We start from the raw sequence: 26,413 nt of genomic DNA on the forward strand, positions 1-26,413 counted from the left end.
CCGTGTTGGCTGAGGCGTCGAAAAAGGGTGCGTAGGTGACAGGTATGTTCTTCCTTAGTAGGACTGGCAATGAGAATATCATCCAGGTAGACAAAGAGGAACTTGAGGTCCCGCAGCACGGAGTCCATCAGGCGCTGGAAAGCCTGGGCAGCGTTCTTTAATCCAAACGGCATTCATAAAAACTTGAAGAGGCCGAATGGGGTGATGACTGCGGTCTTCTGGACGTCTTGTGGATGAACTGGGACCTGGTGGTAGCCCCGGACGAGGTCGACTTTTGAAAACACGGTGTTCCCTGCCAAATGGGCAGAGAAATCCTGAATGTGGGGGATTGGGTACCGATCAGAAGTGGTGGCGTCGTTCAGGTGTCGATAGTCACTGCATGGCCGCCATCCGCCGCCCGGCTTCAGGACGATATGGAGGGGTGAAGACCAGGGACTATTCAACCGGCGAATAATCCCTAACCGTTCCATGGTTGCAAACTCTGCCTTTGCGACCGCCAGCTTGCCAGGTTCCAGGCGCCGGGCCCGTGCGTAGACCGGGGGGCCGTTGGTGGTGACGTGATGTTCCACACCATGTTTCGTGGCTGTTGAGGAGAACGTGGGTCTTGTCAGGTTGGGGAATTCGCCGAGCAAGCGGGCGAACTCATCAGGAGTCGGGAACGCACAGGAGATGGTGTGTGACGTAGTGTTACTGCGGTAACATGGAAGAGAATTAAAAGTTGCTGCGTTGATCAGCCGCCGGTTCCTGACGTCGACCAGGAGGCTGTTGGTGCACAGGAAATCCGCACCGAGGAGGGGCTGGGAAACTTTGGCCCTAACAAACTCCCAGTGAAAACGTTGCCCCCCGAAGCACACCTCCACTCGCCGTCTGCCGAAGGTCCGAATTGCTCCGCCATTGGCCGCTTCAAGGGTGGGGCCATGATTCCCCGTCTGCACAGCGAGGGCGGACACGGGTAAAATGCTGCACTGCGCTCCGGTGTCGCACAGAAAACGACGACCGGAGAAAGTATCAGTGATGAAGAGCAACTTTCCCGCGTTGCCGATCACCATCATGGCTGCGGGGTGCCCGTTAGACCCGTTCCTCGGTGGTCGCAGTGTCAGTTGTTGTTTGTTTTTTTTGGGGGGAAAACTGCAGGGAGGGTGGCAACGCTTTGCCTTCGCGCCGAACTGCGCGTGGTAGAAACACAGCCCTACAGGCTGACGAGCTGGGGCGGCGTCTGCGGGGGATGGGTGCCTTGTGGCGGTGCAGTACTGCCGAGTTACAGCGAAAATTTTGTCAGCCTCCGCAGCGAGTGTTGCACAGTCCTCAATTTCAGATCTGGCCAGGGCAGCTTGTACCTGTTCAGGCAGTTGGCTGAGGAAAATTTCGCGGAACAGGAAACATTGCGGTTCTGAGCCCAGGAGTGTGATCATTTGGCTCATCAACTCTGAAGGCTTGGAGTCCCCGAGCCCGGGCATCGCGAGTAATCGATGGGCGTGCTCCGATTCTGTGAGCCCGAAAACCTGCAGTAACCGCGCTTTGAGGGTTTCATACTTGCACTCCGTTGGGGGGTTTTCGAGGAGACTGATGATCCGAGAGGTGGTAGAGCTGTCGAGTGCGGAGACCACATAAAGGTATTTGGTCTGATCCGCATCGATGTTCCTCAGGGCGAACTGGGCCTCGACCTGAATAAACCACGAGGACACTTGCTGCTCCCAGAACCGCGGCAGCTTTAGTGCAACGGCGTTTACTTCCATGCTGTGCTCTTCTTTTGTGAAAACGTTCACAAAAACGGGGTCACCAATGTAGGAATTGACGAATTCCTACGAATAACTGAGATTGACACAGGAGAACAATCAAACAGGTCTTTACTCAACGGAGATGCCATGAGGATTGCCTGGGCAGTCCCGTGGTTTGCGACGTGACGTCATCGCGTTTGCCCGCGCTCTTAAAGGGGCCACGCCCCGTACATGCAAACTCTATATACAAAACACAGTAATGCCTAACACAATGGTACAGGTTTAGGCTGGTGTTAGAGCATCGTTAAAGAGAATTATATACAGTTAGCCAGAGTCATTCAGTGGTTCTGCCACAGTACGAGGTTAAAAAGCAGAAAGCTTCCCATTTGAGGATTCCTGTTGCTGCGGAACTGCTCAGGCTGTTTCCATTGTTATTTTATTGTCCTTTTGGCCATTTTTAGTCGTTGTCCTTCTAGTTCAGATATGCTGGGGGTAATTTGAACCTCCCCCACCTGACGGGATTGAATTTCCTGCCCGTTTTACACCTTCCCTGATTTTGCTCTCCAATGATTTCAGTCGAAAGTGAAATCGGGCAGGGTGTAAAACAAGCGGCCGATCTGATCGCATTAGTTTCCCGCCGGGTGTGTGAGGTTAAAATCACCCGCTGCTGTTTCCAAACACAACCCAAACAAATTTCTCCTGACAATAGTTTGGTTCTGATCCTTAATAATGTTCCAGCTACTCTTATCACCACAATTGCTTTAATTCTGACATTTGGCCTGTGATCTGACAGCAAAGCAGTGATCTCTTCACATGCAGTGAGCAAATGGGAACAAACTGGAGGTCCATTGTGCAGGAAGAAACCCAGACACGCGACGACCTTTTCTCTCATTTGAAGATGTGCATTGCTGAAGAGGATAAGCCAGCTTGTAATGTGGAGGACAATCTAATGTCAGGCAGTGTGCTTGGAGATGTCCAAATATTTATCATCATCCAGTCTGGTCCTCCGCATTGAAAACTCTTGGAACATCTCGGATTTGTAAAACATTGAGGTTGATTTTATTGGAAATATCAAATTCAGCTCTGATTTGCAAACCTCTATTATCGCAATGCTCTTGCCATTGAGATGCATCAGTCAGCTGAATAAGGTAGATTTGATATTTTCAATAAATACAGGGTTCAGTTTCATATTTCCAAATATGATTGGCTTCCCAAGTCCATTAAACACCACAGATCAGATCATTCAGTCAGGCTCATTTTCAAAGAAAGGCTCAATTGCAACTGGCACATGGGCAAGAATGGAATGTCGACCCTTCTCTTGCAGCTGATCGGGGATCTTGGATGTGTTTGACGTTGCTGATATTGCTGAGCTTAGACTTCTTGGGGCTGATTTTCATTCTGGGTGGACGTCGGGCGAGCGGTGCAATGGTGCTGCCTGTCAAATATCCTCGGCGAGAGGACCCAGCCATTTTGATGGCCGGGCCTCATCTGTGCAATATCCAGCTCCAACCGCTAACCCAGGGCTGACAGGGAGCTTGCAGATCGGAGGGCGGGGGGGTGGGTGAAGCTGGAAATCTGACGGCTCCTCCATGGAACAGAGCCAGGCACATTGATGCAGCAAATGGCAGATTCCATTTGCCCGCCTCTGTTTGTGGTTGTGACTCCCCTGCTGCCTCGGAAACAATGACCCGCCTCCTGACGTTACGTGGACTGGGTCGCGTCCTACAAACCTGCTTGAGTTTTTTGAAGAAAATGTAACCCTTTACACTGATATCATTCTGGTGACTCTGCGCCGCGACCCCTCTCCAAGGCCAATATATCGTTCCTGAGGTGCGGTGCCCAGATCTGAACGCAATACTCCAGATGGGTTCTAAACAGAGCTCTGTACAGCTCCCAGCTGCTGAGACACCAGCGAGTTCACACTGGGGAGAGGCCGGTCACCTGCTCCGTGTGTGGGAAGGGATACACTCAGTCATTCACCCTGCTAAGACACCAGCGAGTTCACAGGTGACTGCAGGGGTTGGATAAATCATGCTTGACTAATCTACTGGAATTTTTTGAGGATGTAACTGGTAAAATAGATAAGGGACAACCAGTGGATGTGGTGTATTTGGACTTTCAGAAGGCTTTCGATAAGGTCCCGCATAAGAGATTAGCTTGTAAAATTAAGGCACATGGGATTGGGGGCAAGGTATTGACTTGGATAGAGAACTGGTTGGCAGATAGAAAGCAAAGAGTTGGAATAAATGGGTCATTTTCCGAGTGGCAGGCAGTGACTAGTGGGGTACCGCAGGGATCGGTCCTTGGACCCCAGCTATTCACAATATATATAAATGATCTGGACGAGGGAATTGGATGTAGTATCTCCAAATTTGCAGACAACACAAAGCTGGGTGGGAGGGTATGCTGTGAGGAGGATGTTGTGAAACTCCAGTACGATTTGGACAGGTTGGATGATTGGGCAGAAACATGGCAAATGCACTATAATGTGGATAAATGTGAGGTAATCCACTTTGGTGGCAAAAACAGGAAGGCAGATTATTATTTGAATGGCAATAGACTGGGAGAAGGGGAAGTGCAAAGAGACCTGGGTGTTCTTGTGCACCAGTCGCTGAAGGTAAGCATGCAGGTGCAGCAGGCGGTTAAGAAGGCAAATGGTATGTTGGCCTTCGTAGCAAGAGGGTTCGAGTACAGGAACAAGGATGTCTTGCTGCAGTTGTACAGGGCCTTGGTGAGACCACACCTTGAGTATTGTGTGCAGTTTTGGTCACCTTATCTAAGGAAGGACGTTCTTGCCATGGAAGGAATTCAGCGAAGATTCACCAGGCTGATACCTGGGATGGCAGGAATGACGTACGAGGAGAGATTGGGTCGATTGGGCTTGTACTCACTGGAGTTTAGAAGATTGAGAGGGGATCTCATCGAAACCTATAAAATTCTGTCAGGCCTGGACAGACTAGATGCAGGAAGGATGTTGCCGATGGCCGGGGAGTCCAGAACTAGGGGTCACAGTCTAAGGATAAGGGGTAAGCCATTTAGGACTGAGATGAGGAGGAATTTCTTCACCCAGAGAGTAGTGAACCTGTGGAATTCTCTACCACAGAAGGCAGTGGAGGCCAATTCATTAAATATATTCAAGAAGGAGTTAGATATATTTCTTAAGGCTAAACGGATCAAGGGATATGGGGAGAAAGCAGGGACAGGGTACTGAATTTGGATGATCAGCCATGATCTCATTGAATGGCGGAGCAGGCTCGAGGGGCCGAATGGCCTACTCCTGCTCCTATCTTCTATATTTCTATGAGAGTAACTGAAGGTATGAGAACTGAAATAATCTAGAGTAATCATCGGGTGTTAGTCGTGTCTCAGTGGTAGCACTCTCTCTCTCTCTGTCCAAATCATACTGGAGTTTCTCTGCATCCTCCTCACAGCACACACGCCCACCCAGCTTTGTGTTGTCTGCAAACTTGGAGACATTACATCCAGTTCCCTCGTCTAGATCATTAATATATATTGTGAATAGCTGGGGTCCAAGGACCGATCCCTGCGTTACCCCACCAGTCACTGCCTGCCACTCAGAAAAGACCCGTTTATTCCAACTCTTTGCTTCCTGTCTGCCAACCAGTTCTCTATCTAAGTCAGTACCTTGCCCCCAATCCCTTGTGCTTTAACTTTACACGCTAATCTCTTATGCGGGACCTTATCGAAAGCCTTCTGAAAGTCCAAATGCACCATATCCACTGGTTCTCCCTTATCTATTCTACCACTTGCATCCTCAAAAAAAAAGTCCCAGCATAAGAGACAAGTCCCAGCTCCCCATACCATCCATGGTGCCCCTCCTAGCCTTGGTATCCAGGGAAGGTATCAGTAACACGCCCCTGTACCTGCCCTAGGAGTGTTTGATGGGACAGTGTAGAGGGAGCTTTACTCTGTATCTAACCCGTGCTGTACCTGCCCCGGGAGTGTTTGAGGGGACAGTGTAGAGGGAGCTTTACTCTGTATCTAACCCGTGCTGTACCTGCCCCGGGAGTGTTTGAGGGGACAGTGTAGAGGGAGCTTTACTCTGCAGCTAACCTGTGCTGTACCTGCCCTGGGAGTGTTTGATGGGACAGTGTAGATCAGGGGTTCTGAACCTTTTTGCTCTGAGGCCCCTCCTGTGTTATAAAAATTCCCTGGACCCCCTGTAACACAACACAAGTATTCATTGTCTGTAAAGCGCTTTGGGACATCCTGAGATCATAGAAGCCTCTCTATAAATGCAAGTGTTTCCATTTCAAATCACTGTGCTTTATTTTGAAATAAATAGTTATTTGACGATTAAGTGCGCTAATAGTATGTTTTAAACTCTCTCCGCCTTGATTCTCCAATACAAGAGGCCTAGTGACCTCACAAGCTGCCTTGTGGCCGCCTTCCTTCCAGCCCACGTGATCTGCTCACCTGAGCAAAGCCCAGCTCCCAGGTGGAGGCGGGGAGTGCACTGATCGGCCCTTTACCGCCCCGCCCAGCCCCGCAGCCACCAATCGGAGAGTGAGCAAGCTGCAGTGGGCGGGGCTGGCCTTTGATTGACAGTTTGTGCTCCCGCTCGCGGCACTTTGAATTTCGCCCCAACAATGGAGGGCGGTTGGTGGCGGGACATGGGCCAAGCGGATTGGCTGCTGGCCTTTGATTGACGGGACCAATCCCCGGGGCCGCGGGCTGTCCTGCTCATTGGCGCCGCCTGGTGTGAGGGCGAGCGGCGGCTGGAGCTGCGGGTCCCGCAAACTGCGCCTGCGCACTGCTCCTGTTCCAGTGGGAGAAGGTCTTCAACGGGCTGGGCTCCTGGAATTGGGAATGGCCCCACCCTCCAATAAACCCCAGCCTGGATTTGTTGGGGGCAAGGGGGGAGATGGGGGAAACAGGCTGGATGGAGATGATGGAAATCTGGATCAACCCAATAGGTAGCGAGCGAGCGAGGGGCGGCTTCCGCAGCCTTGGCCCCATCGCGCCCCACATCGCTTCCCCCGAGGCTGCTCAATGGGAACTGAGCCGGCGCCCAGTGTGAGGGCTGCTTGTGGGAGAAAGAATGAAAGAGGGAGTCATATCGGCACAGAAGGAGGCCATTCGGCCCATCGAGTCCGTGCCGGCTTTCTGTAGAGCAATCCACTCAGTCCCATTCCCCCACTCTATCCCCGTAGCCCTGCAAGTTTATTTCCCTCAAGTGCCTATCCAGTCTCCCCTTGAAAACATTGAGTGTCTTCGCTTCCACCACTTCCATCGGCAGCGAGTTCCAGGTCATCACCACTCGCTACATAAAAAAGTTTTTCCTCACGTCCCCCTTGTATCTCTTGCCCAAAACCTTAAATCTGTGTTCCCTGGTCCTTGTACCATCAACTAGTGGGAACAGCCTTTCCCCGTCTAGCCTATCCAAACCTGTCATAATCTTGTACACCTCCATCAAATCACCCCTCAACCTCCTTTGCTCTAATGAAAACAAATCCAGCTTCTCCAACCTGTCCTTGTAGCTAAGATCCCCCATCCCCGGAACCATTCTGGTAAATCTCCTCTGCACCCTCTCAAGGGCCTTCACATCCTTCCTAAAGTGTGGTGACCAGAGCTGGACGCAAATCTCCAGTTGTGACCTAACCAGCACTTTATAAAGGTTCAGCATAACTTCTCTACTTTTGTACTCAATACCTCTATTTATGAAGCCCAAGATACCATATGCTTTATCAACCACTCTCTCAATATGTCCTGCCACCTTCAGGGACCTATGCACATTAACTCCCAGGTCCCTCTGTCCCTGCACACTCTTTAAAACTGTGCCATTAAGTGTATATTGCCTCTCCCTGTTCCTTCTGCCAAAATGCATCGCCTCACACTTCTCTGTATTAAATTCCATCTGCCACTTGTCTGCCCATTCTGCTAGCCTTTCTATGTCCCATTGCAGTCGATTGGTATCATCATCACTATTTGCCACACCCCCAAGTTTGGTGTCATCGGCAAATTTAGAAATTCTACGCTGTATTCCAATATCCAGGTCATTTATATGTATTAAAAAAAGCAGTGGCCCCAGCACTGACCCTTGGGGAACACCAGTGTCTACCATTCCCCAGTCTGAAAAACAGCCATTTACCACAACTCGCTGTTTTATGTCCTTAAGCCAATTCCTTATCCAAGCTGCCACTGACCCACCTCTTCCAAGAGCCTCAATTTTGTTAACCAGCCTTCTATGTGGTACTTTGTCAAACGCCTTCCGAAAATCCATGTAGACAACATCCATTGCATTCCCTTCATCAATCCTGTCTGTTAGTTCATCAAAAAATGTAATTCGATTAGTCAAACACGATCTGCCTTTTACAAATCCGTGTTGGCGCTCCTTAATTAGCTTAAACCTCTCCAAGTGCCTGTTAATTTTTTTCTTGGTTATTGTTTCTAAAACTTTACCCACCGTTGATGTTAAACTGACCGACCTGTAGTTACTGGGATTGTCCTTACACCCTTTCTTGAACAATGGTGTCACATTTGCCACTTTCCAATCCTCAGACACCTCCCCTGCATCTAGGGAAGATTGGAAAATTATGGCAAGCACTTCCACTATCTCCTCCCCCAATTCCCTTAGTAACCTGGGATGCAAGCCATCTGGACCAGGCAACTTGTCCACTCTAAGCATACCCAGCCTTTCTAGTGCATCCTGTCTACTAATTTTCACCCCTTCCATTCCTTCTACCTTTTCCACTTCTACCGATATTTTGTCAGCATCCACCTCCTTAGTAAACACCAATACAAAGTACTCATTGAGTATTCTAGCCTTGCCCTGTGCCTCTAAGCATATATCACCTTCTTTGTCTCTAATCGGCCCCACCCCACCTCTTACTACCTGCTTACTGTTTACATGCCGGTAGAAGATTTCTGAGTTCCCTTTTATGTTAACCGCCATTCTACTCTAATATTCTCTCTTTGCCAATCTTATTTTCACATTCACATCCCCTCTCAACTTATTGTATTTGGTCTGGTTCTCCCTTGAAGAATTCACCTGACATGCATCATACACCCTCTTTTTTTGTTTCATCATCTTCTCTATCTCCCTCATCATCCAAGGAGCCCTTGCTTTGGTTCCCTTACCCTTCCCTCTTGTTGGAATGTACCTAGCCTGTACTTGGAACATCTCCTCCTTAAAGATCACCCATTGTTCCGTTACAGTTTTTCCTGTCAGTCTTTGGTTCCATTTTACCCTGGCTAGATCCTTTCGCATCCCATTGAAGTTAGCCCTATTCCAGTTTAGAAGTTCCACTCTAGATTGTTCCTTGCTCCTCTCCATTGCTAATCTAAATCTTATGATACGATGATCACTCGTACCCAAGTGTTCTCCTACTTGGTCGACCTGGCCCACCTCATTTCCCAGCATCAGATCCAGCAATGCCTCCTTCTTAGTTGAGCCAAGAACATGTTGGTCAAGGAAATTCTCCTGCACACATTTCAGAAATTCCTCCCCCTCCTTTCCCTTTACCCTAGCATTATCCCAATCGATATTTGGGTAATTAAAGTCCCCCAAAATCACCACTCTATAGCTCTTGCATATCTCTGTGATTTCCCTGCAGATTTGCTCCTCTACCTCCCTCTCACTATTTGGAGACCTATAGAATACCCCAATAGCGTGATCATACCCTTTTTGCTCCTCAACTCTAACCAAATGGATTCTGTCCTTGTTCCCTCAAGAACATCCTCCCTTTCCAACACTACAATGTCTTCCTCAATCAGCACTGCCACCCACCTCCCTTTTTTCCTTCCCTATCCTTTCTGAACACCTTGTACCCTTGAATATTAAGCGCCCAGTCCTCACCGTTTTTAAGCCACGTTTCCGTTATTGCTACAGCATCATATTGCCACACGGCTAATTGTGCTTGTTGCTCACCAACCTTATTCACCACACTTTGTGTGTTCACGTACATGCATTCTAAACCCATTATTAAATTTTTCGTAGTCTCTTAGTCTGCTCCTATCTAATATGATATTACTACGACCTCTAGTACTATCTTCTCTAGTACTATCTAACACAATCATTCTTTTATGCACCTTATTCCTCTTTTCTACTCTTATATGCTGGTGCCCACCCCCCTGCCAAGCTAGTTTAAACCCTTCCCAACAACACTAACAAACCTCCCCACGAGGATATTGGTCCCGGCTCTGTTGAGGTGTAACCCATGCGGCTTGTACAGGTCCCACCTTCCCCAGAAACGGTCCCAATGCCTCAGGAATCTAAAGCCCTCCCTCCTGCACCATCTCTCCAGCCACACATTCATCTGTTCAATCCTCCTATTCCTGAACTCACTAGCACATGGCTCCAGGAGTAATCCAGAGATTACTACCGTTGAGGTCCTGCTTTTTAATCTCTCTCCTAGCACTCTAAACTCTGCCTGCAGGACCTCATCCCTCTTTCTGCCTATGTCGTTAGTACCGATATGGACAACGACCTCTGGCTGTTCACCCTCCCCCCTCAGAGTGTCCTGCAGCTGCTCAGTGACATCCTTCACACTGGCACCAGGGAGGTAACATACCATCCTGGAGTCACGTCTACGGCCGCAGACACACTGGTCTGCTCCCCTAACTATTGAATGCCCTACCACTATTGCTCTTCCACACTTTCTCCTACCCCCCTGTGCAGCTGAGCGACCCGTGGTGCCGTGGGCTTGACACTGGCTGCACTCCCCAGAGGAACCATCACCCTCACCAGTACTCAGAACAAAATGCTGGTTGGAGAGCGAGATGGATTCCAGGGACTCCTGCACTACCTGCCTGGTCCTCCTCTTCTGTCTGGCGGTCACCCATTCCCTCTCTGCCTCCATACTCTTAAGCTGTGGGGTGACCACCTCTAGAAACGTGCTATCCATGTAACTCTCAGCCTCGCGGGAGAGAATTTCAGGGCAGACCTCTTGAAACCTTCTCAAGGGCTCCCGGTTGCAACTCTCTGATCGACGAGATGCACTGCAGCAACTCGCCAAGGCTTCTTCGGCAGCACCTCCCACCTAGAAGGACAAGGGCAGCAGGCATATGGGAACGTCATCACCTCCAAGTCACACACCATCCGGACATGGAAATTATCGCTGTTCCTTCATCGTCGCTGGGTCAAAATCATGGAACTGCATCCCTAACAGCAGATTTGTACCTCTCGGCTTCATTCTCCTGATTTCTGCTATACTCCCTATTTCGTTCTACACTGGAGTTAAAGGATGTTCTTTGCAGGCAATTCAAGGTCTTAACAAGGTCTCCCTCCCTAACCTTCACCACACGGACTGCAGCGGTTCAAGGTGGCGGCTCACCAAGCCCTTCTCAGGGGCAACTAGGGCTGAGCAATAAACGCTGGGCAATCCATCGATATCCACATCCCATGAATGAATATATAAGTCTTTCCTAACACAATCGTTAACTATAGGAATAACATATCTTCTCCAACTTTCACTAGTTTATCCGGACTGATATAAACCAACCCCACAGTCACTGACACCAATCTCCTTCTGTCTGATATAAACCAACACCAGTCACTGACACCAATCTCCTCCTGTCTGATATAAACCAACCCCACAGTCACTGACACCAATCTCCTCCTGTCTGATATAAACCAACCCCACAGTCACTGACACCAATCTCCTCCTGTCTGATATAAACCAACCCCAGTCACTAATACCAATCTCCTTCTGTCTGATATAAACCAACACCAGTCACCGACACCAATCTCCTCCTGTCTGATATAAACCAACCCCACAGTCATTGACACCAATCTCCTCCTGTCTGATATAAACCAACCCCACAGTCACCGACACCAATCTCCTCCTGTCTGATATAAACCAACCCCACAGTCACTGACACCAATCTCCTCCTGTCTGATATAAACCAACCCCACAGTCACCGACACCAATCTCCTCCTGTCTGATATAAACCAACCCCACAGTCACCCACACCAATCTCCTCCTGTCTGATATAAACCAACCCCACAGTCACTGACACCAATCTCCTCCTGTCTGATATAAACCAACCCCACAGTCACTGACACCAATCTCCTCCTGTCTGATATAAACCAACCCCAGTCACTGACACCAATCTCCTCCTGTCTGATATAAACCAACCCCACAGTCACTGACACCAATCTCCTCCTGTCTGATATAAACCAACACCAGTCACTGACACCAATCTCCCCCTGTCTGATATAAACCAACCCCACAGTCACTGACATCAATCTCCTCCTGTCTGATATAAACCAACCCCACAGTCACTGACACCAATCTCCTCCTGTCTGATATAAACCAACCCCACAGTCACCGACACCAATCTCCTCCTGTCTGATATAAACCAACCCCACAGGCCCAGAAATATTAAACTCAGCCCGTTGCTTCGATTGGACTTGTTTCCATTCCCGTGCCGAGAGGATTGCTGTACCAGACGGAATGGGCAACATTTGGGGACTCTCGATTCTCCACCAATTCCCATTCCCCTTCTTTCTGGTGGATAATGGAGGTGCCACTGTGTGTAATGTGCAGGTCAGTAAGAATTGTCAGCGAGGATTAATCAGCACTTTCTATTTGGAGATGTTAATCAGTGGAACTTTTCAGACACTGAATTGTAGATTTTGTACCAAAGATCAATTTAGGTTTGAAGTAAAAGTTCATAATTTTATTGCAAACAAATTTCTGATGACAATCCCTGAATTAAGGGGAACGGTTCTTAAAGGGACACTGCAGCCCCAACAAGTCAATCAGCTATACATCCAGAATATTAAGCTCCAGACAGTTATAGGGGTTAGTAACATCAGCAGAAACAAACCCCAACTGTCAGAATGAATATGGTTCAGTCCTGGATGTGATTAACAGCAGCAAAAACAGCAGAATCCAACCCCTGCAGGCAATTGTGAACTCGCTGGTGTTTCAGCAGGTTGGATGACTGAGTGAATCTCTTCCCACACACGGAGCAGTTGAACGGCCTCTCCCCAGTGTGAACTCGCTGGTGAGTCAGCAGGTGGGATGACACAGTGAATCCCTTTCCACACTCAGAGCAGGTGAATGGCCTCTCCTCAGAGTGAACTCGCTGGTGTGTCAGCAGGGTAGAAGACCGAGTAAATCCCTTCCCACACACTGAGCAGCTGAATGGCTTCTCCCCAGTGTGAGTGCGCTGATGGGTCACCAGTTGCTCTGTGCTTTTAAAGCTCTTTTTACAGTCAGAGCATTCAAAAGATCTCTCCCCAGTGTGAATCTGCTGGTGTGTCAGCAGGTGGGATGACTGAGCAAATCCCTTTCCACACATGGGGCAGAGGAACGGCTTCTCTCCGGTGTGAACTCGCTGGTGTGTCAGCAGGGTGGATGAACGAGTGAATCCCTTCCCACATTCAGAGCAGGTGAACTGTCTCTCCCCAGTGTGAACTCGCTGGTGTGTTCGAAGGCTGGATCTCCCAGTGAATCCCTTCCCACAGACGGAGCAGGTGAATGGCCTCTCCCCAGTGTGAACTCGCTGGTGTTTCAGAAGGTTGCATGACTGAGTGAATCCCTCCCCACACACGGAGCAGGTGAACGGCCTCTCCCCAGTGTGAACTCGCTGGTGTCTGAGAAGGTTGGATGACTGAGTGAATCCCTCCCCGCACACGGAGCAGGTGAACGGCCTCTCCCCAGTGTGAGTGCGTCGATGTTTTTCCAGATCTGATGGGTATTTGACTCCCTTCCCACAGTCTCCACATTTCCACGGTTTCTCCGTGGTGCGGGTGTCCTTGTGTCTCTCCAGGTTGGACAATCAGTTGAAGCCTCGGCCACACACAGAACACATGTATGGTTTCTCCCCGCTGTGAATGGTGCAATGTTTTTTCAGGCTGTGTAACCGGTTAAAGCTCTTTCCACAGTCAGTGCATTGGAACAGTCTCACTCGAGTGTGTGTGTCTCAGTGCTTTTCCAGTCACACTGATATTTGAAATCTTTTCCCACAGACAGAAGAGAGAAACATTCCTCCTTCCACATTCAAAGGCCGATGATATTCAGGTCCTGATGAATGGAGTGGCTCTGTCAGATCTTGATGTGATGTTTGGTTTGAGTTTCTCATCTGTAAATCCTCCCCTTCTAATACCCTGTAAAAGGAGTTTACGAAAGTCATCACTGTAAGTACAGGATAGAAATTCAGAACAGACTATTCTAGTTGCTATGGAACATTCTTTCCTCTCTTTTTCCCCAAAGCTGTAAATCCCCGTCCCACACACTCTCCCTCCTCCCTGTGCTGAAATCCAAACCCATCGCACCATCTCCAACATTTCTTTCCTCCACTCCCAGTTTTCCCCTTCCCTCTACTCTGGTTGGGGTCAGTTCTACACCCGCTGTGTGCAGAGTGAGAATAAAATCAATGAGTCAATGATTGTCTCTCCTGGTCACTGGGACCCTGAAGCTCCGCCCACTCCCTGTTCCTGCCCAAGATGGCCGCGCATGCGCCGTGCTGCAGGTGGAACCAGTCTGTCTTCGCTCCACCAAGATGGCTGCGCCTGTCACCGAGAAAAAGCCTCACCGCTGCTGTCCGGCGGAACACATTCGGCCGCTGGATTTCATTCGGGCCGGAGGCCATTCTCCAACTTTATAAACCCTGCGGCGTGGCCTACCCGCAGTTTATTAATCTCCCAACCCCGCTCCCGCCGACCTGCAGCTCCGCCCGGCGACCGCGTGAGGCTTTCTTTGTAAAGTCGGGGAGGGACATGTGACGATAGCAGAATACTGCAGATGCTGGAAATCCGAAATAACAACAGAAAATGCTGGAAAAATTCAGCAGGCCAGGCAACATCCGTGGAGAGAAATTAGAGTCGATGTTTCGGGTCAAGACCCTTTATCAAGTCTTGATAAAGGGTCTTGACCCGAAACATCGAATCTCATTTCTCTCCAGGGACATGTGACCCAGCTCCACGGCCTGATTGACGGGAGCTTCCGACCAATAGGGAGCGAGTGGTGTGGGGCTGGAGGAGCGAGCCGACGGCGGGTCCTCCAACCAATCGGGGAGCCCGAGGGGCGGGACTAGCGCCGGCTGATTGTCTGATCTGCAGGGCAGCGAGTTTCTCCAGTCCCTTGTTCAGGGCCCGGGGCCAGGGGAGGCTGTGGGCATTTATTCCCCTTATTGGACACAAGGCTCCTTGTCTCACAACACACTGGCTCAGGTTTTAAAAATCGGTTTACAGGGAATAGTGAATTGAAAATGGCAAAACTGAGATTGTTAGAATTACACAGGATTACACAGGATATACGGCACAGAAACAGGCCATTCAGCCCAACCAATCCATGCCTGCGTTTATGTTCCACACGAGCCTCCTCCTATCTTTCCTCATCTAAATCTATCAGCATAACCCTCTATTCCCTTCTCCCACATATGCTTGTCCAGCCTCCCCTTAAATACATCGATACTGTTCGCTTCAACCACTCCCTGTGGTAGCGAGTTCCACATTCTCACCACTCTCTGGGTAAAGAAGTTTCTTCTGAATTCCCTATTGGATTTCTTGGTGACTATCTTATATTGATGGCCTCTAGTTACGCTCTTCCCCACAAGTGGAAATATTCTCACTGTATCCACTCTATCAAAACATTTTCATAATTTTAAAGACCTCCATTAGGTCACCCCTCAGCCTTTTTTCAAGTGAACAGAGACCCAGCCTGTTCATCCTTTCCTGATCTGTATACCCTCGCATTTCTGGTATCGTCCTTCTAAATCTTCTCTGCACTCTCTCCGGTGCCTCTATATCCTTTTTATAATATGGCGACCAGAACAGGACGCAGTTCTCCAAGGGCTGAATTTTGCCAGCGCTCAGAGTGTGGGTTTGGAGGCGAGTCCGCTGTCAAAATCACAAAAACTGACAGCAAGTCGGTATCCCGCTCTGAACCACCTCCTTGTGAGTTTCCTAAGTGTCGGGTCTGTCATCCCTGAACAGACCCGACACCAAGCGGTGGGTCAGCCAATTTACTTTAAGGCTTGTTAAAAGGTAGTTAGAGCACCATTTTCCCAAGTACTTACCATTTTCCCAGGTTTTTAAGAAGGTTCCCGGAGAGCGACTATCACGTCAGGTAAGTATGTCGGGTTCTCAATGACTGTGGATTGCTGTGAATAGGTGAAAGCTGCAGAAGTGGTCTAAAACCTACCATTTCACAGCTGTTCACTTCCCAATCTTAGAATCTGGAGCATTAATGATTTGGAACCCACTTTGGAGCTTTATGCAAACACGATTTCCCTTTTCATAAAACCATGTTGACTCTGCCTAATCATATTATCATTTTCTAAGTGCCCTGTTCCACTTCCTTAACAATGGAGTCCAGCATTTTCCCGAGGACTGATGTCAGGCTAACTGGCCTGTAGATCCCTGTTTTCTCTCTCCCTCCTTTCTTGAATAGCGGGGTTACATTTGCTGCCTTCCAATCCACGAGGACCTTTCCAGAATCTAGGGAATTTTGGAAGATCACAACCAATGCATCCACTATCTCTGCAGCCACCTCTTTTAGAACCGGATGTAGGCCATCAAATTCAGGGGATTTGTCAGCTTTTAGTCCCTTTAGTTTCTCAAGTACTTTTTCTCGACTGATATAAATTACTTTAAGTTCCTCACTCTCATTAGCCCCTTGGTTCCCCACTATTTCTGGAATCTCAGCCTTCTCCAGTGTAGCTCACGCGGCTGCAGCTCACGCAGCCTAAGCCCGGGCTGTCCGCAGTGCGGCCGCAACATGCCCGTAGACTTGTACGAGTGGTCGGGACCTCTCACCCTGACTGAGGTGGACGAGAAGCCTGCGCAGCCCCTCCGTGTCAAGTATGACAACGTGGACATAGATGTGCTGGGTAAAGTGCTGAGCCCAGCCCAGGTACTGACTGCAGCTGAGAGCTGAACACACAGGAACCGCTCCAGTGCCTGGAGCCAGCAACAAGAGGCAACAAAAGCAAGGAAAGCACAGAGTATAAAAGCAAGGAAGTTATGATGAACCTTCATAAAACACTGGCTCGGCCTCAACTGGAGTATTGTGTCCAATTCTGGGCCCCGCACATTAGGAAGGATGTGAAGGCCTTAGAAATGGTGCAGAAAAGATTTACAAGAATGGTTCCAGGAATGAGGGACTTCAGTTACGTGGATAGACAGAAGAAGCTGGGGTGGTTCTCCTTAGAGCAGAGAAGGTTGGGAGGAGATCAGGTAGAAGTGTTCAAAATCACGAGGGGTCTGGACAGAGTAGAGAGAGAGAAACTGTTCCCATTGGCGGAAGGGTCGATAACCAGAGGACACAGATTTAAGCTGATTGGGAAAAGAACCAAAGATGAGGAAAAACTTTTTTACGCAGCGAATGGTTAGGACCTGGAATGCACTGCCTGAAAGGGTGGTGGAGGCAGATTCAATCACGGCTTTCAAAAGGGAATTGGATGAGTAGCTGAAAGAAAAACATTTGCAGGGCTACGGGGAAAGGGCTGGGGAGTGGGACAAGCTGAAGTGATCTTGCAGAAAGCTGGCACGGGCTCGACAGGCCGAATGGCCTCCTTCTGTGCTGTAATCATTCTATGATTCTAAGCTTATATTGTGGTTAATAACAGACAAAATCTGTTCTTTCCCCTGATCTGATTACAGGTTCCAACCAGTCGATTCAGTGAATGGAATGTCTTATCAGTGTTGCCATGGCGAGCTGTCTGCAGTGAAACGCCTGTTTGAGTTTCTAACTCAGACTAAACTTCTCTTTCCCATAATATACATTATATCAGACATTTGATGTCAATGTATTTCAGCCATGTTATGTTAATATCTCTAAAATCTACAGGGATATAAGCACGGTGGCATAGTGGTTAGCACTGTTGCCTCACAGCGCCAGGGACCCGGGTTCGAATCCAGACTCGGGTGACTGTCTGTGTGGAGTTTGCACATTCTCCCCGTGTTTGCGTGGGTTTCCTCCGGGTGCTCCGGTTTCCTCCCACAGTCCAAAGATGTGCGGGTTAGGTTGATTGGCTATGATAAATTGACCCTTAGTGTTAGGGGGATTAAATACGTGGGGTTACGGGGATAGAGTGGGATATGTGTTGGTGTAGGGGTTACGGGGATCGGGTGGGATATGTGTTGGTGCAGGCTCGATGGGCCGAATGGCCTCTATCTGCACTGTGGGGTTTCTGTGATCTGTTTCTGTGAAAAATCTGTAAAAGTTGGAGGACAAGTTTATAAAATGGTTTAAAAATGTTACCCGAGGTTTTTTATAAATGGGGCGTGTTACATTGTTATAGTATCACATTGTTAAATGGAACTACTTTGGTATGGAACTACTTTGGTATGGTGTAGTTATATTGCTTTGTGGCACAGTGTGCACGGGCAGTGCACAGTGCAGCGTCGGACATCTCGTATCACTCCGCACCATGCGGCAGCACTGTAACAAAAGGAAAGAATTGCACAGCATCATCCAAATAAAAAAAAGTCAAAGGTCGGCCCACAACCATCAACTTAAAGTTGAAGCTGGACACAGGGGCTCAGAGCAACATTCTCCCATTGAGACTGTACCAGCAGATCTTTCCCGAAAACCTGAGAGAAGATGGCTACCCGAAAAGTGGTTGTTTAAAGGCAAGTAATGTCACGCTGACAGCATACATAGAAACATAGAAGATAGGAGCAGGAGTAGGCCATTCGGCCCTTCGAGCCTGCTCCGCCATTCAATGAGATCATGGCTGATCATCCAAATTCAGTACCCTGTCCCTGCCTTCTCCCCATATCCCTTGATCCCTTTAGCCTTAAGAAATATATCCAACTCTTTCTTGAATATACTTAATGAACTGGCCTCCACCGCCCTCTGTGGCAGAGAATTCCACAGGTTCACCACTCTCTGGGCGAAGAAATTCCCCCTCATTTCAGTCCTAAATGGCTTACCCCTTATCATTAGACTATGACCCCTGGTTCTGGACTCCCCGGCCATCAGAAACATCCTTCCTGCATCTAGTCTGTCCAGACCTGACTGAATTTTATAGGTTTCGATGAGATCCCCTCTCAATCTTCTAAACTCCAGTGAGTATAAGACCAATCGACACAATCTCTCCTCATACGTCATTCCTGCCATCCCAGGTATCAGCCTGGTGAATCTTCGCTGCACTCCTTCCATGGCAAGAACATCCTTCCTCAGGTAAGCCGACCAAAACTGCACACAATACTCAAGGTTTGGTCTCACCAAGGCCCTGTACAACTGCAGCAAGACATCCTTGTTCTTGTACTCGAACCCTCTTGCTACGAAGGCCAACATACCATTTGCCTTCTTAACCGCCTGCTGCACCTGCATGCTTACCTTCAGCGACTGGTGCACAAGAACACCCAGGTCTCTTTGCACTTCCCCTTCTCCCAATCTATTGCCATTCAAATAATAATCTGCCTTCCTGTTTTTGCCACCAAAGTGGATAACCTCACATTTATCCACATTATAGTGCATTTGCCATGTTTCTGCCCAATCACCCAACCTGTCCAAATCGTACTGGAGTTTCATGACATCCTCCTCACAGCATACCATCCCACCCAGCTTTGTGTCGTCTGCAAATTTGGAGATATTACATCCAATTCCCTCGTCCAGATCATTAATATATATTGTGAACAGCTGGGGTCCTAGGACCGATCCTTGCGGTACCCCACTAGTCACTGCCTGCCACTCGGAAAATGACCCGTTTATTCCAACTCTTTGCTTTCTGTCCGCCAACCAGTTCTCTATCCAAGTCAATACCTTGCCCCCAATCCCATGTGCCTTAATTTTGCACGCTAATCTCTTATGCGGGACCTTATCGAAAGCCTTCTGAAAGTCCAAATACACCACATCAACTGGTTCTCCCTTATCTATTTTACCAGTTACATCCTCAAAAAATTCCAGTAGATTAGTCAAGCATGATTTACCTTTTGTAAATCCACGTTGACTTTGTCCGATCCAGTCACTGCTTTCCAAGTGCTCTGCTATTACATCTTTTATAATGGACTCTAGCATTTTCCCCACTACCGATGTCAAGCTTACCGGTCTATAATTCCCCGCCTTTTCTCTGCCACCTTTTTTGAATAGTGGGGTAACATTAGCTACCCGCCAATCCATGGGTACCGTTCCAGAGTCTATCGAGTTCTGGAAGATGACCAGCAATGCATCTACTATTTCTAGGGCCACTTCCTTAAGAACCCTGGGATGTAGATTATCAGGCCCTGGGGATTTATCGGCCTTCAGTCCCATCAATTTTCCTAACACCATTTCCCTACAAATACTGATTTCTTTCAGTTTCACCCTTTCATCAGACCCTATGTTCCCCGGCATCTCTGGGAGGTTATTTGTGTCCTCCTTTGTGAAGACAGAACCAAAATATGTATTTAGTTGGTCTGCCATTTCTTTGTTCCCCATTATAAATTCCCCCGATTCTGACTGCAAGGGACCTACGCTTGACTTCACCAATCTTTTTCTCTTCACATATCTATAAAAGCTTTTACAGTCAGTTTTTATGTTCCCTGCAAGCTTACTCTCATATTCTATTTTCCCTTTCTTAATTAATCCCTTTGTCCTCCTTTGTTGAATCCTAAACTGCTCCCAATACTCAGGATTATTGCTTTTTCTGGCCAATTTATATGTCCTCTCCTTGGACCTTATGCTATCCCTAATTTCCCTTGTAAGCCACGGTTGGGTCACCTTTTTTGTTTTATTTTTATGCCAAACTGGGATGAACAAATTCTGTAGTTCATCCATTCGGTCTTTGAATGTTTGCCATTGCCTATCCACCGTCAACCCTTTGAGTGCCATTCCCCAATCAATCCTACCCAACTCGCTCCTCAGACCATCGTAGTTTCCTTTATTTAAATTGAGGACCCTAGTCTCCGAGTCAACTACTTCATTCTCCATCTTAATGAAGAATTCGATCATATTATGATCGCTCCGACCCAAGGGGCCTCGTACAACAAGATTGCTAATTAATCCTTTCTCGTTACATAATACCCAGTCTAAGATGGCCTGATCTCTGGTTGGTTCCTCGACATATTGGTCCAGGAAACCATCCCGTAAACACTCCAGGAATTCCTCCTCCACAGTATTGTTACTAATTTGGTTGGCCCAATCTATATGTAGATTAAAGTCACCCATGATGACTGCTGTGCCCTTATTGCACGCTTCTTTAATTTCCCTTTTAATGCCATCCCCAACCTCCGCCTTACTGTTTGGAGGTCTATAAACCACTCCCACTAACGTTTTTTTTCCCTTAGTATTTCTCAATTCTACCCATACAGATTCCACCTCATCAGAGCTAATATCCTTCATTACAATTGTGTTAATCCCTTCTTTAACCAGTAATGCTACTCCACCTCCCTTTCCTTTTTGCCTATCTTTCCTGAATATCGAATACCCCTGGATGTTGAGTTCCCAGTCCTGGCCTTCCTTGAGCCACATTTCCGTAATCCCAACCAAATCGTACTTGTTTACTTCTATTTGCACAGCCAATTCATCCACCTTATTACAAATGCTCCTCGCATTAAGACACAAAGCCTTCAGGCTTCCCTGCCCAGGTGCAAACCATCCGGTTTGAACTGGTCCCACCTACCCCAGAACTGGTTCCAATGTCCCAGGAACTTGAATCCCTCCCCCTGGCACCATTCCTCTAGCCATGTATTCATCTGAAGTATCCTTCTATTTCTACTCTGACTAGCACGTGGCACTGGTAGCAATCCTGAGATTACTACCTTTGAGGTCCTGTTTTTTAATTTATCTCCTAACTCCCTATATTCCGCTTTTAGGACCTCATCCCGCTTTTTACCTATATCGTTGGTGCCTATATGCACCACGACAACTGGCTGTTCACCCTCCCCTTCCAAGATGTTCTGCAGCCGCTCGGAGACATCCTTGACCCTTGCACCAGGGAGGCAACACACCATCCTGGAGTCTCGTTTGCGGCCGCAGAACCGCCTATCTATTCCCCTTACAATTGAATCCCCTATTACTGTAGCTCTACCCCTCTTTTTCCTCCCATTCTGTGCAGCAGAGCCACCCCTGGTGCCAGGAAGTTGGCTGCTGCTGCCTTCCTCTGATAAGCCACCCCCCCCAACAGTACTCAAAGTGGTGTATCTGTTGGAGAGGGGGATGGCCACAGGGGACCCCTGCACTACCTGCCTGCGCCTAGTACTCTGCCTGTTGGTCACGCGTTCCCGTTCTTCCTGTCCAACCTCTACCTGCGGTGTGTCCAACTCCGTAAATGTGCTATTCACGATGTCCTGAGCATCGTGAATGCTCCAGTATGCATCCAATCGCAGCTCCAGCGCCGCAATGCGGTCTGTCAGTAGCTGCAGCTGGATGCACTTCCTGCACATGTAGTTGTCAGGGACACAGGAAGTGTCCCTGAGTTCCCACATTTCGCAGGAGGAGCAGATCACGGGGCCCGGCTGTCCTGCCATGACTTACCCTTTAATTAATTGAATTTAAAATTAAATCAATCAATCCCACTAATTACACTACAGTTAACTGGTTTACCAACAGTCCCTGCTACACTAGAGAGACCTTAGAAACTATAAACCAGAGTTAAAGTTTAAAAAAAGAGAAATACTCACCAATCACTTACCTGCTTCCTGGTGACGTCACAATTTGATTACTTTTTACCTCTCCCCCTGCTGGGGGAGTGAGATTAAACAACTCGGAATAACCTTTATCAAAGGGACACATAAAAGAAAGAACATCAACTGCATGCTCTATGTCACCGACACTGAGGGGCCAGCGATCCTGGGATTAAACAGCTGCGAGAAGTTGAGATTGATCTCAGTGCATCACGAGCTGACGGAAACATCACTGAAGATAGACAGCAACACCCCACTGAAGAACCGCCCACAAATCAAGAGTAAAAAAGACTTGATAGACATGAGTGGTAGGACCCTAGGAAGTACAGAGGGTCAGAGTGATCTTGGTGTACATGTACATAGATCCCTGAAGGCAGCGGAACAGGTAGATAAGGTGGTTAAAAAGGCTTATGGGATACTTGTCTTCATTAGCCGAGGCATAGAATATAAGAGCAGGGAGGTTATGATGGAGCTGTACAAAACGCTGGTGAGGCCACAGCTGGAGTACTGTGTGCAGTTCTGGTCGCCTCACTATAGGAAGGATGTGATTGCTTTGGAGAGGGTGCAGAGAAGATTCACCAGGATGTTACCTGGGATGGAGCGCCTCAGCTACGAAGAAAGACTAAACAGGCTGGGGTTGTTTTCCTTGGAGCAAAGAAGGCTGAGGGGGGACCTGATTGAGGTCTACAAAATGATGAGGGGCATAGATAGGGTAGATAAAGAGGAACTTTTCCCCTTAGTAGGGGGGTCAATAACAAGGGGGCATAGATTCAGGGTAAGGGGCAGGAGATTTAGGGGGGATTTGAGGAGGAACTTTTTCACCCAGAGGGTGGTTGGAAGCTGGAACTCACTGCCTGAAAGGGTGGTAGAGGCAGGAACCCTCACAACATTCAAGAAGCATTTGGATGAGCACTTGAAATGCCATTGCATACAAGGCTATGGACCAAATGCTGGAAAATGGGATTAGACTGGACAGGGAGGGATGGGCGGCGCAGACACGATGGGCCGAAGGGCCTCTTTCTGTGCTGTAAAACTCTATGACTCTATGACTCTATGTATCCGGAATGTTTCGATGATACAGTGGGATGTTTCGGAGATTTCCAATACCACATCACCATCGATCCAGAGGTAAAGCCCGTTATCCATGCTCCACGAAAAGTACCCATCGAGCTGAAGACAAAGCTTGAAAGAGAGCTAAAGGAGATGGAAGAAAAGGGAGTGATCGTAAAGGTCACTGAACCCACAGACTGGGTAAACTCAATTGTGGTACGAGAAAAACCAAACGGGCGTCTCAGAATATGTTTGGACCCCAAAGATCTAAACCAGGTGATAAAGAGGGACCACTATCCCACCCCAATGCTAGAGGAGATTACGCCATCACTGGCAGGAGCCAAGGTTTTCTCAAAACTAGATGCCAGAAATAGATATTGGAACATGAAGTTGGATGAGGAATCAACAACACTGACAACATTCAACACACCATTTGGGCATTACAAATTCCTGAGGCTACCATTCGGGTTAAAGGTCAGTCAAGATATCTTTCAACAGAAAGTAGACAAGACATACAGAGGCTGTGAAGGAGCTATAGGAATAGCTGATGGTATTCAGATCTATGGAGCAGATGAAAGAGACCATGACATGCACCTACATGAGGCCATGGAGCGTACCAGGAAGGCTGGCATCAAGGTAAATGCAGATAAGTGCATAGTTAAAGTCAAGGATTGCCAATTCTTCGGTATGATTTATACAGATGCAATATAACATGGATAAATGCGAGGTTATCCACTTTGGTGGCAAAAACAGGAAGGCAGATTATTATCTGAATGGCAATAGATTGGGAGAAGGGGAAGTGCAACGAGACCTGGGTGTCCTTGTGTACCAGTCACTGAAGGTAAGCATGCAGGTGCAGCAGGCGGTTAAGAAGGCAAATGGCATGTTGGCCTTCGTAGCGAGTGGGTTCGAGTACAGGAACAAGGATGTCTTGCTACAGTTGTACAGGGCCTTGGTGAGACCACATCTTGAGTATTGCGTGCAGTTTTGGTCGCCTTATCTGAGGAAGGGTGTTCTTGCCATGGAGGGAGTGCAGCGAAGATTCACCAGACTGATACCCTGGGATGGTAGGAATGACCTATGAGGAGAGATTGGGTCGATTGGGCTTATACTCGCTGGAGTTTAGAAGAATGAGAGGGGATCTCATTGAAACTTATAAAATTCTAACAGGACCAGATAGACTAGATGCAGGAAGGATGTTCCCGATGGCCGGGGAGTCCAGAACCAGGGGGTCACAGTCTAAGGATAAGTGGTAAGCCATTTAGGACAGAGATGAGGAGGAATTTCTTCACCCCGAGAGTTGTGAGCCTGTGGAATTCTCTACCACAGAAGGCAGTTGAGGCCAATTCATTAAATATATTCAAGAAGGAGTTAGATATATTTCTTAAGGCTAAACGGATCAAGGGATATGGGGAGAAGGCAGGGACAGGGTACTGAATTTGGATGATCAGCCATGATCTCATTGAATGGCCAAGCAGGCTCGAGGGACCGAATGGCCTACTCCTGCTCCTATCTTCTATGTTTCTAAGTAGCTGATCCCAGTCCACTTTGGCCAGATCCTGCCTTATCATGTTAAAATCGGCCTTCCCCCAATTTAGAACATTTATTTCTGGTCCATCTTCCTTTTCCATGACTACCTTAAATCTCACCGAATTATGGTCACTGCCACCAAAATGCTCTGCTACGGACACTTCTACCACTTGCCCAGCTACATTCCCTAGAATTAGGTCCAGTCCCACCCACTCTCTTGTAGGACTTTCTACATGCTGGCTCAAAAAGCTCTCCTGGATGCACTTTAAGAATTCCGCACCCTCTAAGCCTTTCACACTCAGACTATCCCAGTTAATATTGAGGAAGTTGAAATCCCCTACTATTATTACGCTATTATTTCTACACTTCTGTGAGATTTGCCTAAATATCTGTTCCTCTATCTCCCCCTGACTGTTTGGGGGCCTATACTACACTCCCAGCAAAGTGCTTGCCCCTTTTTGTTTTTAAGTACTACCCATATGGCCTCATCAGAGGAACCTGCTAAGATATCATCTCTCCTTACTGCAATAATTGACTCCTTGATTAATATTGCGACATCCTCTCCTCTTTTACATCCCCCTGTCTCGCCTGAAGATTCTATACCCAGGAATATTGAGCTGCCAGTCCTCCATTTACAGACACTCCCTGACCAGTCCTCATTTGTCCTCCATTTACAGATGCTCCCTGACCAGTTCCCATTTCTCCTCCATTTACAGATGCTCCCTGACCAGTCACCATTTCTCCTCCATTTCCAGACGCTCCCTGACCAGTCACCATTTCTCCTCCATTTCCAGACGCTCCCTGACCAGTCACCATTTCTCCTCCATTTACAAACGCTCCCTGACCAGTCACCATTTCTCCTCCAATTACAGACGCTCCCTGACCAGTCACCATTTCTCCTCCATTTACAGATGCTCCCTGACCAGTCACCATTTCTCCTCCATTTACAGATGCTCCCTGACCAGTCACCATTTCTCCTCCATTTACAGACGCTCCCTGACCAGTCACCATTTCTCCTATTTACAGACGCTCCCTGACTCGCTGGGGATTTCCCAGCACTTCCTGGTTGTCCCGGAGTTTGTGTCTTAAACTGGTGGGTAGTTGTGGGGAGGCGGATAATGTTGAGTATTTTAATAATGGGGCCTGGGGCCGCACTCGGGGTGTGAGCAGCCCGCAGCCCGCGTCCCCCTGGGGTTCATTTATTTATTTATCTTTGTTTTTTTTTTACATAGTTAGATGAATTTTTAATTATAATCAAGGCCACTGATTACAGCTTCTATGCAAATCTGCACATGCTCATAGAATTTGAGCCCTATAATATTAACACTCCTATAATGGTGTATAATAAAATCACCATTTAACATTTTTCAATCACAGTAATCATTGACTCCCACACCAGATTGTATTCACCCTGAGCAGCGCCATGAGAAATACACTAGTTACCTGAAGATTACTCTTGATTGCATTGGGAAAATAATTTCACTTGCGAGAAGATTATGATCCCTTTATAAACCTTGATATAAACTCAGATATATTTCACTATCCTGGACTATAGCAGTTGAAATACAATGAGCATTCAGTCACCTGT

At 48.0% G+C, this 26,413-nt stretch overlaps 1 protein-coding gene and 1 pseudogene across 2 annotated transcripts in view; one reads left to right on the forward strand and one right to left on the reverse strand.

The window, feature by feature from the left end:
• Positions 1–26,413, forward strand: part of LOC147119199 (uncharacterized) — a 137,619-nt gene that overhangs the window by 66,429 nt on the left and 44,777 nt on the right. The gene's annotated exons all lie outside the window — the stretch shown is intronic.
• Positions 1–26,413, reverse strand: part of LOC147119201 (uncharacterized) — a 43,511-nt pseudogene that overhangs the window by 13,350 nt on the left and 3,748 nt on the right. Inside the window, exon 2 of the transcript XR_015078002.1 lies at positions 12,598–13,797. The product of XR_015078002.1 is annotated as an uncharacterized LOC147119201 (transcript). The remainder of the gene's footprint in view (positions 1–12,597; positions 13,798–26,413) is intronic.

The sequence above is a fragment of the Somniosus microcephalus genome, chromosome 4 (assembly GCF_052327205.1).
Source record: "Somniosus microcephalus isolate GS21.2 chromosome 4, FLI_Smic_1.0, whole genome shotgun sequence".
NCBI lineage: Eukaryota > Metazoa > Chordata > Chondrichthyes > Squaliformes > Somniosidae > Somniosus > Somniosus microcephalus.